The sequence below is a fragment of the Hemitrygon akajei genome, chromosome 11 (genome assembly GCF_048418815.1).
Source record: "Hemitrygon akajei chromosome 11, sHemAka1.3, whole genome shotgun sequence".
In the NCBI taxonomy this organism is placed as follows: Eukaryota; Metazoa; Chordata; class Chondrichthyes; order Myliobatiformes; family Dasyatidae; genus Hemitrygon; species Hemitrygon akajei.
In genome coordinates this window covers 13,313,844-13,330,781 of record NC_133134.1, presented here as the reverse complement: position 1 = coordinate 13,330,781, position 16,938 = coordinate 13,313,844, and the positions used below count along the sequence as shown (strand labels likewise).

Below are 16,938 nucleotides of genomic sequence, written 5' to 3'. Positions count from 1 at the left end.
CACAAGCTGGAGTCAGCAGACCAAAAAATAGCAAGTTGGAGTAGGAAGATAACTAATATGAGCACTCTTTAAAATTGATGGAGGAAGTGAGGACCTTTCAGCCTGTTGGGGATGAATTGAGGTTGCAATTTAGGGTGGAGGTTCAATATCTGTTGTAAGAGCTAAGTATGTAATGCAGTCAATCGCAAATCTTGGACTCTACTTCTGAAGCTCAGTTCCCATAACATTAATGGAACCACATTTCAAAGACAGGTTTCAAAGTTCAAATGCAGCCATATTTTTGGGGAAAAATTTCTATCTTGTTCAGATTTGATTTTAAAAGTAAAGAATATAATAAATTGTAGATTATTCAGCCTGGGTGGAGGCCACTTGTCCCACTGTTACATGAAAGAGATATCCAATTTGTCCCATTTCACTTCATTAAGACCATAAGACATAGGAGAAGAATTAAACCATTTAGCCCAATGCATCTGCTCCACCATTCCATCATTTCTGATTTGCTATCTCTCTCAACCCCATTCTCCTGCCTTTGCCCTGTAACCTTTGACGCCCTTACTAATCAAGAACCTATCAACCTCTTCTTTAAATATACCTGATAACTTGACCTCCACCGCCGTCTATGGCAATGAATTCCTCAGATTCACCACCCTCTGGCTAAAGAAATTCCTCCTCAACTCCATTACTCATCACCTTTCAGTTACTTTTACCTTTTTACAACCAATCCAAGTTGGTCAATACCTATTAAAATGTGCAAAGTGCATTATTTCTCAACTAGTTAAATGAACCAAGTCGGACTGCTCATATTTCTTCCCTGCATATTTGGTGCAATTGCCTCATTTGTGCGTCGTCTAGGAAAAAAATAAGATCTTCCACTGAAAGACAAGAATTGTTCATAGTCAAATATAAAAATACTTTTCTCTTAAATTTGCTTATTTATGTGTAACCTCACCAACAAGACTGGACCATTGAGTTCTTGTAATCATCTCTTATGCTATTACAGTGCCAGCTGTAAGATAGTGATTTGATTTCAGCCGCTGTCTGTAAAGAGTTTGTACATTCTACTGACTGCAAGGGTTTCCTCCAGGAGCTCCAGTTTCCTCCCACATTGCAAAGATGTATGTTTAGGGTTAATGAGCTGTGGGTATGCTATTTTGGCACCAGAAGCATAGCAACATTTGTAGGCTGTCTAGCTTAATCCTCGCTGATTGTATTTAACACAAAAGATCCATTTCATCACACGCTTCAAAGTACGTGTGACGAATGAAGGTAATTGTCCGCACTTTGGAAGGAAGGCTGGCATTTTTGTATCTAACATCTCAGGATATGCCAGAGCATTTTATTCCCATTAAATGACTTCCGATACTTAGTCACCACAATAATATTTGTAAAAGGGAAAGCTAATTTGCATGCATGTTTCAATATTGATGACAGACTTCTTTTAAGGAGATTGAATTGGGTTGAAATGGACAAGTTAGGCCAAAAGATCTGTATAGTCCTCGGACTCAGTGATTAAAAGTGGCCACTTTATTAGTATACCTGTATAACTAATCAGCCAATCATGTGGCAGCAATTCAATGCACAAAAACTTGCAAACGTGATCAAGAGGTTCATTTGTTGTTCAGACCAAACATCAGAATGGAGACAAAATGTGATCTAAGTGACTTTGACTGTGGAATGAGTGTTGGTGCCAGACTGGGTAGTTTGAGTATCTCATAAGCTGCTGATCTCCTGGGATTTTCATGCACAGTCTCTAGAGTTTACAGAAAATAGTGTAAAAAAACAACAAAAAAAAATCCAGTGAGCAGCAGTTCTGTCGTCAAAGACACCTTGTTAATGAGAGAGGTCAGGGGAGAATGGTCAGATAGTGAACATGAGAAATAAATGCACCTCAAACACCAGGAAGTGTACAAATGCTGGAAGTCCAGAGCACCATACACAAAATGCTGGAGGAACTCAGCAGGTCAGACAGCATCTATGAAAAAGAGCAAGCAGGCAACGTTTTGGGCTGAGGCCCTTCATCAGATAAATTTTCAAATAAATGCTTCTCTTTCCTTTCATTGTGCTGCAAGTTAAATAGATCCAGTATGTCCATACATGCCTTCTGGAATACAATAGCACATTAAATTAGGAGCAGGAATAGGCACCTCAGCCCCACAAACCTGCCCTCCCATTCAGTAGGATTATGACTGACCTATTCTACTTAATTTTCACTTCTTTGCCTCTTCCTTGTAGCTTTCAGTTCATTGGTCTTTGAAATATTTCTCTATCTTCACCTTAAATGTATGCAATGATGACCTGTTCATCTGGAGAAGAGAACTCCAGAGATTCATTACCATCGTGAGAGAAGAAATTCCTATGGCACTCAGTTGAAAATGACTGGCCTTTACCTTGTTCCATCTTATCTTAAAAATAAAGTAATTTAGTCTGTCTTATTTTAAAAAAACATAAAGCAGCAATTGATCAAAGTAGAAGTTGAGATTATTATTGTATGCACGAGTTCATGTGGGCAAATATCCAATGGAAAACATACTTGTAATAGCATCACAGGCACATGACATCAGGTGCACAACATTCACCTGAAATTATAGACACGAGATTCTGCAGATTCTGGAAATCTAGAGTAACACAGACAAAATGCTGGAGGAATTCAGCAGGTTGCAATGAAACAATATTTTAATTAAAAATATACACAATTATTCGAAGAAAGATTAGAAATAGAACAAAACAAAGTGTATTGTAGTGCAAGGTAATCAGACGGTCATAGTGTTGCTATACTGAAGTAATGATTGGGGCTGCACCATTTGTTTCAAGCACTGAATGGTTGAAGGGATGTAGCTGTGGAACTCCAGGTACCACATCTGTACTTTCTGCCCGATAGGATCTACAAGGAGATGGCATGGCCGAGATGGTGGGGATCGGTTTTTGCTGCTAATTTGCAGTATTGAGGCTGTCCTACTGTGTAGGGAATCATAAACACGAGATTCCTACCATGATGAAGTGCAAGAGCCTGAAGACATGCACTCAACATTTTAGGAACAGCTTCTTCCCCTCTGCCATCAGATTTCCGAATGGACGATGAACCAACTCGTGAACGCTACCTCACTATCAACTAGATAAATTCTGTAGATGCTGGAAATCCAAAGCAGCATAGACAAAATGCTGAAGGAACTCAGCAGGTCAGCAAGCATCTACAGAAATGAGTAATCAGTTGACATTTTGGGCTGAGACTCCTCTTTAGGAAAGGAATGAGGAAGATGTCAGAAAGAGTACTATTATTATATTTTGCTCATTTTTTGTACTAATTCATTTCACATGTCCTTGTTCTATATCTTATTGTAATTTATAGGTTTTTCTGTGCATTGCATTGTAGTGTTGCTCTAAAACAACAAATTTCGTGACATATGCTTGTGATGTTAAACCTGATTCTGATTTTGATTCTGAATTCTTCTCTTTGACGGGAGTTCAGAGAGACTGTCTCTTACTGCTACCTTCTGTGATATCTGCTGCACTCCAACTCATGTTGTCTCACCTGGATTACTCCATTTTCTGACTTCTTCCCCCTTCCTTTCCAGTTCTGACAAAAGGTCTCCATCCAAAACTTCAACTGTTTGTTCCTCTCCATAGACGCTGCCTGACCTGCTTAGTTCCACCAGCTTTTTTTGTGTGTTGCTCTACTATGCAGCGTCTTTGTGGAGTTGTACCCCTGCCACATAGGGGAGCTATTGATTTCCCATGTTATCTTTGTCAGTGGTAAAGGAAATTGCTTGAAAAGGATTAGAAACACATCAGATTGACGATTCACAATTTGCTGAATCTTCAAACAGTTTGGCTGACACTGTTTTGCTGTAGGCTTCAGGAGATTTGCTGATAGACCATGCAAAGTCACACCCACAGTTCTTGTAAGCTATCTCGAGCAGATGTTGTGGGTGTGAGGTTTTGGGCAGAATATTTATTTCAAAGTTTTTATTAGTTTAGGAGTCTGTTTTCTTAAACACTTACTCAGTCACAACATTGTGGCAGTGCTGGTATTCCATCTGTCCAACCCATTTACCTCAAAATTAATAAGATAATCAGAATCAGATTCAGGTTTAATATCACTGGCATATGTTGTGACGTTTGTTAACTTTGCGGCAGCAGTACAATGAAATACATGACAAATATAGGAAAAAAATGGAATTACAGTAAGTATTTATATTAAATAGTTAAATAAGTAGCGCAAAGACAGAAACTTTAAAATAAATGATGAGGTAGTGTTCATAGTCTCACTGCTCATTCAGAAATCGGATGGCAGAGGGAAGAAGCTGTTCCTGAATCACTGAGTGTGTGTCTTCAGGCTCCTGTACCTCCTACCTGATGGTAACAGTGAGAAGAGGGCATGCCTAGGGTGATGGGGGTCCCTAATGATTGATGCCACCTTTCTGAGGCACCGTTACTGGAAGATGATTGTGTTGGTGAGCCTCAAGTCACATGAAGCTAGAATACAGAAGAACATAATAGTACATATTATAGATTTTTTTTAGTGACAATTTAAAAATTTCTCTGTTATTGATCTTAAGATGAGCCTTTATAGAGCATAGAAAGTGGACGTTACAACACAGTGCAGGCCCTTTGGCCCATCATGCTGTGCCATCCTTTTAACCTACTGAGGGATCAATCTATCTCTTCCCTAAAGTGACCTGCATGGACAGCATGCAAAACAAAGTTTTTCACTGTAGCTCGGTACATGTGACAACAACAAACCGATTTTCTAAATGGAAAGGCAATTATTCCGTGGGAATGCAGTTAAAGACAAATTTAAAATGCGCTCCTGCAAAAATTTTTAGCTAGCCTTGCTTATGGGTTTAAACGTACTGTCAGTTCAGCTGTAAAGTCTAATTATTGCATATCAGGCTGATAATTAAAAGCTTGTGCGGTCTTTCTTGGGGACCTTTTTGAAAGGCTTTACTAGAAGCTTAATTTTTATCCAGTTTTGGATAAAGCCGGTTGCTCTGGGCTCATCAGCTGTGGTTGGGAGCTGATTTAGGAGAAGAAAAAATCTGATTCAAGATTAAAGATTCAAAGTATATTTAATATCAAAGTCTGTATGCAGTATACAACCCTGAGGTTCTTCATCCCACACACAGCCACTAAACAAAGAAACGCCATGGAACCTAGTCAAAGAAAAACGTGCAAAAAATACTTAACATAAAACACCAACATACAAAGTCATTGAAAGAGTCCAGGCATATTCTGTTCAGTTCAATCTAGCACTGTGTCATACGTTAACTTCAGACTCCTGCTGCCGTGCGGTTATACCTACACATGGGGAAGGCTTTGGGGGTACACCCCAAGGAAAAATCCAGAGCTGGAGTCCCTAAGGTAGTCCTACGTTGAGTTCAACGATGACTGGCGACTCCAGTGACACCTCTGGTGTCAAATTATATCGGTCTATGGCAACTGTTTGGATTCATCAGCTGTTTTTCGGAGAGGGGGAGCCTGATGCATGAGCAACAGTTTGTTCTCCATATTGTACGGCCTGGCTTGCATACTGACCAATGTACTATGTAGGCAGCCAGGACGTAGCATCCATGGTCAACCCCGGCCAAAGCAGGGCCTCAGTGTTTTATCCAGTGACAGGAACTCGGGGTCCGATTGCCTAGCAGAGAATGTTATCACCAAATCTATAAAGTGTGAGCATTTCTAGTCTCCGCCCTCACTAAACAGGGAGGATGTCCAAAAATTGTCAGAAGATGAAGGTATTCTTCTTGGAGGAGCCATTTTCCGTTTGTCTATGTTGTATTACGGATTTCTATTATGGATTATGGTAGTTTGTCACATGGGTTGGGGTGTGATGTAAGCAAATGAGTGTAGTTACATATTCATACTTCGTCCTTGTTAGTTTAGTTGAGAGGGGGTGGGCCAGGAAATGAGTACTTCTGATATAGAATGCTGCAGTACAGAGAGTAGGATTGCAATTGGGAGTCAACAGCTCTGTTGGGTGACGTTGTCTGTGCCATTTTCACACAGGGGTGATGGGTATATAGAATAAGCTGCGGGACGACATGGTAAAAGGTGAGTTAACTGCAGCATTTAGGAAGAAATGTGGGGATATGAACTTTGAAAAATAGAACTAGAGCACAGCACAGGCCCTTCAGTTCATGAGGTTGTGCCGACCCTTTCACCATATTCCCATTGAGCCTTACCAATATTTATCAGTGCATCATAGAAAGCATTCTATCTGGATGCATCATGGCTTGGTGAGACGACCACTCTGCCTGCGACCGCAAAGAACTGCAGAGTCGTGGACGCAGCTCAGTGCATTATGCACAGCTAGACTCCCTTCCGTTGACTCTGTCTACACTTCACACTGCCTTGGTAAAGCAGCCAGCATAATCAAAGACCCCATTCATTCTCTCATCTCACTTTCCCCATCAGACAGAAGCTACAAAGACCTCCGCTCGGGGGGAAAAGAGTCTTTCCGCTCTTGCTATTTGTCTGCATCATTATTACTTGAGTATTCAATCTCTCTTGAATCCCAGCCTGTTACAGACATTCGCTTCATCTGTCTTCCTTTTCTGCAACTTAATCAAGACCTTGTCCTCAAAACCTCCTTTTGCAATTGGATCCTCGATTTCCTCACTTGCAGACCCTAGACATTCAAATTGGCAATGCCATCTCCTCCATCAGCATAGTTGCATCACAAGGCTGTGTTCTTAGCCCCCTGCTCTACCCACTTTACACTTTTAACTGTGTGGCCAAGCATAGCCAAAATGCCCCATATTCAAGTTTTCTGATGACACCACAGTCGTATGCTGAATAAAAGGTTGTGATGAGCCAGGATATTGGAGGGAGATTGAAAATCTGGCAGAGTGGTGCCACGACAACAACCTCTCACTCAATGCCAGCAAGACCGAGAAGCTGATTATTAATTCCTGGAGAAGGAAACCGAAGGTCCATGTAGCCATGTAACCAGTAAGCCAGTCCTTATCAGAAGATCAGAGGTGGAGAGGGTTAGGAACTTTAAATTCCTCAGTGTTATTATTTTGGAGCTCTTGTCCTGGGCCCAGCACGTAAATGCAATTATGAAGAACACACAACAGCACCTCCACTTCCTTAGGAGATTGCAAAGATTTGGAATGACACCTAAGGCTTTGACAGACTTCTATTGATGTATGATGGAGAGTATATTAATTGGCTGCATCACAGCCTGGTGTGGAAACACCAATGCCATTGAATGGAGAATCCTACAAAAAGTAGTGGATACGGCCCAGTCCATCATGGGTAAAGTCCTCCCCACCATCGGCTGTGTGTCTACCGGCTCCTATACCTCCTCCTACTTGCACATCTACACGAAGCATTGTCACATAACAGCATCCATCATCAGGGTCCCCCATCACCCAGAACATGCTGTCTTCTCACTGCTGCCATCAGGAACAAGTACAGGATCCTCAGGGCTCACACCACTAGGTTCAGGAACAGTTATTACCCCTCAAACATCAGGCTCTGAATTAAAGGGAATAACTTCACTTGCCCCATCACTGAAATGTTCCTACAACCTATGGACTCTGCATCTCATGTTCTTCATATTTATTGCACATTTATGTATTATTATTATTTAGTTATTTTTGCATTTGCACAGTTTGCATATTTTCCACACGAAACACATGCAGTCTTTCATTTGATTCTGTTATAATTACTATTCTATTATGGATTTATCGAGTATGCCACAAAAATGTATCTTAGGGTTATACGTGCTGAAGTATGTATTTTGATCATAAATTTACTTTGAACAGAAGTCTTGTCTGATTTTTAACTTCTAATTCTGACAAAAGTTTTTTAACTTGAAATGTAAAGCCTCTATCTGTCCGATGCTGCCCAACCCACTGAATAATTCCTGAATTTTCTGTTTTTCTCTGTGAACATTTTTACGTAATGGTAACGATATAGGTACATGATCAGACAAAATTTAATATGTAGCAAGAAAATACATGGAAGTTTAACTTCTGTAAACTTAATTTATTCCACACATGGGTCAAAGGAAAGTAGATTCATATTCCTGTTTATTGCATTTACATCAATCTTACAGTGAAATTAATCAATTGTGTTGACAACCAGTGCTGCTGAGGCTATGCTCCAGGGCAGCCTGCAAGTGTCAACACACAGTCTGGTGCCAATTTAGTGCATGCTCTCTTCACATGCTACCTACAGGAGCCTGAAGACACAGACTCAACATTTTAGGATCAGCTTCTTCCCCTCCACCATCAGATTTCTGATTGGACGGTGAACCCATGTACACTTCCTCACTATTTTTTTGCTCTCATTTTGCACTACTTAGTTTAAAATATTATTGTGTAGCCCAATTTAATCCTAGCCTAATCACGGTACAATTTACAATGGCCAAGTAACCTACCAACCAGTACCATGTGGTCACAGGGAGAATGTACAAATTCCTTACAGGCAATGGCGGGAATTGAATCCAGGTCACCTATATTGTAAAGCATGGTACTAACCATTATACTGCCGACTAAATTCTGAGCAACCAATGCCCAAATCATGCAGCAGAACAACAACACAGACCCTCTTCAGATTTAGATTCACTTATTGCTTGTCAATCAAAACATGGTGAGATGCGTTATTTGCGTTAACAACCAGCAAACTCAACGATAGGCATGGCAGCCGACACATTCCAGTGTCAACATACTGTAGCATGCCCGCAACGTTTAACACAACCATACCACAACTTACAACAGAGAACAAGCAAGCACATGAGCTGCTTAACCAGCTAAGAGCCCATGGTATGACAGGAAAGATACTAACCTGGATAAGTCATTGGCTGATTGACAGGAGACAACGGATGGTAATTAAGGAAGCCTTTTCTGTTTGGCTGCCGGTGACTAGTGGTGTTCCACAGGGGTCTATTTTAGGACTGGTTTCTTTTTACGTTATATGTCAATAATTTGGTTGACAGAATCGATGGACTTGTGGCCAGGTTTGAGTACCAAACAAAGACAGGTGGAGGGGAAGGTAGTGTTGAGGAAGCAGGAAGGCTGAAAAAGGACTTGGATTAGAATGGCCCAAGAAGTGTCTACAGTGGATGGAATACAAGGTGGGGAAGTGTATAGTTATGAATTTTGGCAGAAGAAATAAAAGGGTAGACTATTTTCAACATGGAGAGAAAGTTCAAAAATCAGAGGTGCAAAGGGACTTGGGAGTCCTTGTGCAGGATTCCTGAAAGGTTAATTTGCAGGTTGAGTCGGTGTTGAGGAAGGCAGATGCAATGTTAGCATTCATTTCAAGACGGCAAGAATGTAATATTGAGGCTTTATAAAGCACTCATGAGGCCTTACTTGGAGTATCGTGAGCAGTTTTGGGCCACTTGTGTAAGAAATGATGTGCTAACGTTGGAGCAGGTTCAGATGAGGTTGATGAGAATGATTCTGGGATTGAGAGGATTACCATCTGAGGACCAATTGATAACTCTGGGCCTGTAGTCATTGGAATTCAGAAAAAGGGGGAGGAACTCATTGAAACCTATCGAATGTTGAAAGGCCACAATAGCGTGGATGTGGAGAGAATGTTTCTTATGGTGGAGGAATCTGGGACCAGAGTACATAGCCTCAGAATAGAAAAATGTCCATTTAAAACAGAGATGAGGATAAATTTCTTTAGCCAGAGTGTGGTGAATCTCCACAGGTAGCTGTGGAGGCCAACTCATTTGGTATATTTAAGGTAAAGGTTGGTAGGTTCTTGATTAGTTCGGGCATGAAGGGTTACAGGGAGAAGGCAAGAGATTGGGACTGAGAGGGAAATGGATCAGCTATGATGAAATGACAGAGCAGACTCAATGGGCCAAATGGCCTAATCTGCTCCTATATCTTCTGATCTAACACAAGCAGCAGTACAACCATATCAGAATGAAACAAGATAACAGGCCCAATGTGTTAAAAATAAGAGGAAGAAATACACTATCATTAAACTCCGATATTTCCTGCATGGATTTACCAACAACATTGTTGGAGTCTCTTTGGAACAGTTTACCCATCATCTTTCATTTTGGAGTGAGGCCAAGCATGCCATGTGTTTCCTTTATAATTCCATTGACCTGTATTGCTATTTGAGTAGGGTGAGCTCACAGGAGTGGAGACGCAAGTTAAGTGACCTGATCTCAAATAGTTCTGAGGGGAACTGACAGAATGGTTGGAGGGGAAGTATGGAGATTTACGTTGAACCAGGAAGGATAGTTCCAGAGTACAGAATCACCCATTTTCTGTGGAAATGTTGAGGAATTTCTTCTCTCAGATGGTTGTGAATTTGGAATTATGTTCCCTTCATAATGAATGCAATATTGAATAGATTCAGACAATAAAACTATAAAAGAGTTAAGTATGTAAGATGGTGTTGCTGCCATCCGGTAGCGTAGTGGCATCTGCACTGGACTTCGAGGCACGTGGTCCCAGGTTTGAACCCTGGCAGCTGCTTGTACACTTTCCATCCACGCTGGGGTGAGCATCAAGCTAGCAACTCGGCTTTGTAAAAAAAAACCAGACAGAAATGCTAAAGAAGTGTCAAAGGTGCTGCCCGATGCACCACAAGGCGTGGTTAAAACAACAGCAAAGTGGTGTTGAGACAAGACTTAATCTTCTTGAGATTTGTTTTTCTTTGTGTTCTGTATTGTTCTGCTGAGCATTGTGGTCATGCTATGTTTGTACCAGAATATGGGGCGACACTTTCAGGCTGCCCCCCACACTTCCTTGGGTTGTGGCGGCTGTTAACGGAAAGAATGCTTTTCACTGCATGTTTTGATGTATGTCTGATAAATACTTGAATCTGAATCTGAATGTCAGAGCAGACTTGACACTTCCCTGCTCCTGTTCCTTGTGACTCTTTCCCATGGCACTTACAATAGTGCAGCAATCCCTCAGTACAATACTGGAACATCAGGTTCAATTTTTGAACTATGGTGCAGAATGAACCTTTAGCCAAAGACCTGACAGAAATGGGTGTGCTACAACAGTCAATGCATAATGCAACCTTTCATCCTCAAATTGGGTCTAGTTCTATTGTTGCTTTCACAAGAACAAGAGGCTTTCATATTGGTTCAGGTGTCACTTGAATTCATTGGGTAAGCTGAGATCTTACTTGCTCATAACTTTGTCAATATTCTGAAGAACTGGGTGTTCCTTTGCCCAGGGTTTCAAACTGCTCCAAAGTACACAAAATCAAAGTTCCTCTGTTCATTGTTAAGTTGTAAAGCATACAGAAGCAAAGTATATTTCTACAATAAGCAGTAGCTCAAATAAGTTTCAACTGTTCATTTGGTGTGTTGTTGAAATGGGTACTACGTTTAAGGTTAGAGACAAAGATTTGGCATTTGAGTTGAACTTGTCACTGATGTGGACGTTAAACCCTTTCCCCAGCATAGCTAGTAAAGCTTCCTCCTGTTAGTGCCGGAGACCCAGGTTCAGTCCTGATCTCTGGTGCTGTCTGATCGGCAGGTTGACTGTTGTCACAACAACAACCTTGCACTCAGTGTCAGTAAAACCAAGGAATTGATGGTGGACTTCAGGAAGGGGAAGTCGAGGGAATGCGCACCAGTCCTCATCGAGGAATCACAAGTGAGCAGTTTCAAGTTCCTGGGTATCAAATCTCAGGAGATCTATTCTGGACCCAACATACTGATGTAGTTATGAAGAAGGAACACCAGCTGCTATATTTAATTAGGATTTGAGGAGATTAGGTATGTCACTAAAGACTCTAGCAAATTTCTACAGATGTACTGTGGAGAGCTTTTTGACTGGGATTGATTTCATTTTGGCTGGCATTGATATGGTGGCCAAATGATCTCCCTCACACCATACCTTCAGAGATTGATTCTGTGAGATAATGAGAGCCACCGCAGAAGATATGAAAAAGCTGCAGAGGGTTGTGAATGCAGCTAGCTCCATTATAGGCACTAGTCTCCCCGCCACTAAAAACGTGTTTAAAAAAGGAGACATCCATCATTAAGGACCTCACCACCCAGGACATGCTACCATCAGAGAAGAGGTACAGAAACCTGAAGCCACACATTCAATGTCAGCGGAACAGCTTCTTCCCTGCTGGCGCCGGATTCCTAATGGACAATGAACCCATGAATATTACCTCACAATTGTTTTCTCTTTTTTTCAATATGGTGAACATTTGTTTCATGATGACAGATGAGAAAAGCTCGTTTAGCTCAACTGCCAGTCTGAAAAACAGACCGGACGCTCTGACCTGGGGAGAGAACCCACTCAGTCACGTACAGAGGGGGGAGATTATGGTCACACACCCCAGTTACAGCCAGGGTGACCCACAAGCACACACATGCGAGTAACTGTATGACCCAAGCTAAAATGCAATAAATGAATATAAACATCCCACCACAATCCCACAAAAACATTTTTTTAAAAGAACAATGAATAGTGCTGGTCAATAGGAATGTAGGCTGTCATCCACATCCACCTTCCCCCCCACCCCCCACACCAGAGAGCTACAGCATATTTAGGTACTGCACTCTGCTACTACAGCAGAACAACATATGGCAGTGATAATAATTCTGATTCTGATTTGGAGCTTGTACATAGTTGTATGGTGAGAGAGGGCAATTTTAAGGACAATGTACACAAGTCAAAGGTCAAACCTGCTCTTGCGGGACCAGTCAAATAACGACTCAAAATTCTACTGTTTTGTATGAGGCATTCACATTATTTCTCTTGCAAAGTTTGTCCAAACCCTTTATCAGCATCGTTCTCTCAGAATATCTTTTAAAAAGTGTACAACAGTTTTCACTGTATCTTGTGATGTGAGCTTTCTTAGAAAGGTTCTTAGATGGGTTACCCAGTATGCATGCACAGAAAATTGCGTAAACAAAATGCTGGAGGAAGTCAGCAGGCCAGGCAGCATCTATGGAAAAGAGTAAGCAGTTGCAATCTAATATGAATGTGGTGTCTTCCCTGTTGGCTGGCCCAATGATTATCACACTTCAACATTTCCGATGTATTCCTGTTTTTGTTGACTTGTATACAAGTTCACAGCCGCGGTCATACATCAGGATATTGTTAGCAATTCAGAGTATTTCACTGGCCGTAAAGCCCTTTGGAACATGCTGACCGTGGTGTTAAAATTAATGCAGAAGTGCATGACAGAAACCAACCTCCCTCCATGGACTTTTCTGCGCTTCCTGTTGCCTCGGTAAAACAGCCAGCATAATCCCCACTTGACATTCTCTTCTCTCCTCTCTCCCGTTGGGCAGAAGATAAGAAAATCTGAAAGCACGTGCCACTAGGCTCAGGGACAGCTTCGATCCTGCTGTTATCAGACTCTTGAGTGGACCTCTTGTGCAATATGATGGACTGTTGACATAATCTATTTCGTTGTGATATTGTAATTTATTGTTTACCCGCAACATGGTTTTCTCGGTAGCTTTTACACTTTATTCTGCATTCTGTTACTGTTTTACCTTGTTCTACCTCAATGCACTGTGTAATGATTTGATCTGTATGAGCCATATGCAAGGTAGGTTTCTTGGAAATGGTATTGGGATTGATTTATTATTGTCACACACCCTGAGGTACGGTGAAAAGCTTATCTTGCACTTTGCACAGATCAATCGTCACAGTGCACTGAGGAAGATAGAACAAGGTAAACCATAAGAGAATGCAGAATAAGGTGTAACAGCTACAGAGCGGCAAATGCAGAGCAGGTAAACAACAAAATGCAAGATCATAATCAGGTAGATTGTGAGGTCAAGAGTCCATCTTGCCATACTAAGAAACCATTCAATAGCCTTATACATATTCAAATTCAGTTTCATTTCAGAATCAGAATCAGGTTTATTATCACCGGCATGTTTTGTGATATTTGTTAACTTAGCAGCAGCAGTTCAATGCAATACCTGGCAGTATAGAAAGAAAGGAAATAAATAAATAAGTATATATATGTCTATTGAATTGATTAAAAATAGTGTAAAAACAGGAATAAAATATATTAGGAAAGGTGAGGTGGTGTTCATGGGTTCGATGTCCATTTAAGAAACATATGGCAGAGGTGAAGAAGCTGTTCCTGAATCGCTGAGTGTGACCTATTGCATGTACATCAAAACATAGAGTGGAAATACGTTTTTTGTGTTAACAACCAGCACAACCCAAGGATGTACGGGGAGAAGCCTGTAGGTGTCACCACGCGTTCTGGCACCGACATAGCATGCCCATCATGCTTGGCGGAACAAAACCGAACACAACAAGCAACAAGGGAACAACAGATAAACAAGCTCCGTTCCTCACTCCCCACCCAGACCACGTACATTCACAGATACACCTCCAAACCCAGGTAGAGTCTCTGCCATTCAAAAAGCAAACTTCTGGACTGGCTTATCAATAATCTCACTGTTTTAACAAGCCTCACTGGCTTTCAGGGATCGAAGGAATCAACCAGAATCTCCTCAGACGTCACAAAACACTGGAGGAGCTCAGCTGGTCAGGCAGCATCTATGGAGAGGAATAAACTGCCATCGTTTCAGCTGAGACCCTTCATCAAGACTTTGCCCGAAACGTCGACCATTTATTCCTGACCTGCTGAGTTCCTGCAGTGTTTTGTGTGTGTTGCACAAGATTTCTAGCATCTGCAGGATCTTGTACGTTTATGATTTGCTCCTGAGATGCGTATGCATGGTGTAGAAACTGCACTGGGGTGGACACGAAGACTGTACAGAGGGTCGTCAAAACTGCCTAACACATCACCGGCACCAGCCTACCTGTCATCAGGACGCATATACAGAAAGCTGCCAGAAAAAGGCCAGCAATATCATGATGGATCCAACTATCACAGAACAGTTTGTGGCATTCCTTTGGGGAGGAGTATATGTCACATCCGCACAGGACCACCAGACTCAAAAACAGGTACTTTCCCCAGGCAGTAAAGCTGTTTAACACCTCCACCCATTAACCCAACCCCCCCCCCCCCCCCCGCCATTACTTTATCATTTCCCGTCAGCTACCTTATGTACAGACACCCTGGTGCCTAACACTAATTTACGGACATCCAATCAATCTATATAGATAAGCTATCTTATGTATTTATATTTATTGTGTTTTTCTGGCTACGTCAGATCTATAATTGTTTCCTTCTCCATTACACGTGTATAATGGAAATGACATTAAACAGTCTTGAATCGAAAGCAACACACACAAAATGCTGGAGGAACTCAACAGGTCAGGCAGCATGTATGAAAATGAAGATAGTTGATGTTTCAGATCGAGGCCCTTCTTCGGGGCTGAGAGGGAAGGGGGAAGATATCAGGATAAAAAGGTAGGGGGAGGAGAAGGATACCTAGAAGGTGATAGGTGAAGCCAGGTATGTGGGAAAGGTCAAAGGGGTGGAGTAGAAAGAATCTGATAGGAAAGGGGAATAGGCCATAGGAGGTGGAGACTCGGGAAAGTAATCGGCAGGTGAGAAAACGTAAAAGGTCAGAGTGGGGAATAGAGGAAGGGGAGAGGTGAAATTTGTTTACCAGAAGGAAGAAAAATTGATATTCATGCTATCAGGTTGAAATACAAGGTGTTGCTCCTCCACCTTGAGGGTGGCCCCATCTTGGCACAAGAGGAAGCCTTGCATCAACATGCCAGAACAGGAATGGGAATTGAAATGTTTGGTCACCAGGAGGTCCTGTTTATGGTGGATGGAGTGGAGGTGCTCGATGAAGCAGTTCCCCCAATTTACGACGGGTCTTGCCGATGTAGAGGAGACCACATCAGTAGCACCAGCTAAAATAGATGACCCCAGCTGACTTGCAGGTGAAGTTTGCCTCACCTGGAAGGACCAAGTACTATTGAAGTACTTCTGTACTTTGTACCATTTCAGGCATGTGATCTCCTGGTTTGAGATCATGGAATCAGGCCGGGTCGAAGGTGGTTTGGGTTGGTCAGCACTACAGGAGAGCCAGTGAGAAAGTACTGTACATCCCTAAGCTCAGTATTAAAACTTCTCAGTTAATTGTACAATAGTTTTCACCAGAACTATAATACACCAGTTTGAATTTGTTGGTGGTCCCTTTGCTTTGAATCACTCTAGTCAAGCCCCTGCCTAGGGACATGATTTGTAAAACACACAGACCTAACAATGTCTTCTACAAATGATTGGTTAGAATGTTGCCCAGCAATGAGGCGATAATGTTGACAATGGATATGGAAATCCAGCTTCATTTCCCAGTCTAACATCGTCACCCTGTACTTTGATTGGAGCCCAGAAACAGCAAATCAGATTTTAGAACGAAAAAGCCATGCTTCTCAAACTCGCCTGCAACCTTGTCACACAGATGAGCCGCACCTACTTACACATTCCCTCTGCAAAGTCAGACTGATTGTTGGCTGGAGTTCCATCCCTGCATTGAACTCAACCCCATTGTTAGTCTGGAATTTAAATCCATCCTGGGAACAGCACCTAGATGCTATTACAAAGAAGGCACGGCAACGCCTGTACTTTCTTCAAGGTTTGTGAAGATTCGGCATGTCATCTCAAAGTTTAATAAAATTTTATAGATGCACAGTGGAGAATATACTGACTGGTTGCAACACAATCTGGTATGGAAACACCAATGCCCTTGTGCAGAAAGGCCAGGATATTGCCCAGTCTATCATAGGTAAAGCCCATCTACAAGGAGTGCTGTTGCAGGAAAGCAGTATCCATCATTAAGGACGATCCAGGCCACGCTCACTTCTCACTGCTGTTGTCAGGAGCCTCGAGTACCACACCACCAGCTCAGGAACAATTATTGCCAGACAAACACCAGGCTGCCGAACTAGACTGGATACTTTGCACCCTAACGCTATGAGGTCGCTTTTAAGGACTTGACAACTCAAATTCGCAATATTGCTTATTTATTATTATTTTGTTTTTTTTTGTATTTGCACAATGTGCTGTCTTCTGCACATTGGTTGTTTG

At 41.8% G+C, this 16,938-nt stretch overlaps 1 protein-coding gene across 3 annotated transcripts in view; it reads left to right on the top strand.

The window, feature by feature from the left end:
• The window catches only part of LOC140735326 (GRB2-related adapter protein-like), a 272,392-nt gene that overhangs the window by 240,014 nt on the left and 15,440 nt on the right, over positions 1–16,938 (top strand). The window lies entirely within an intron of this gene.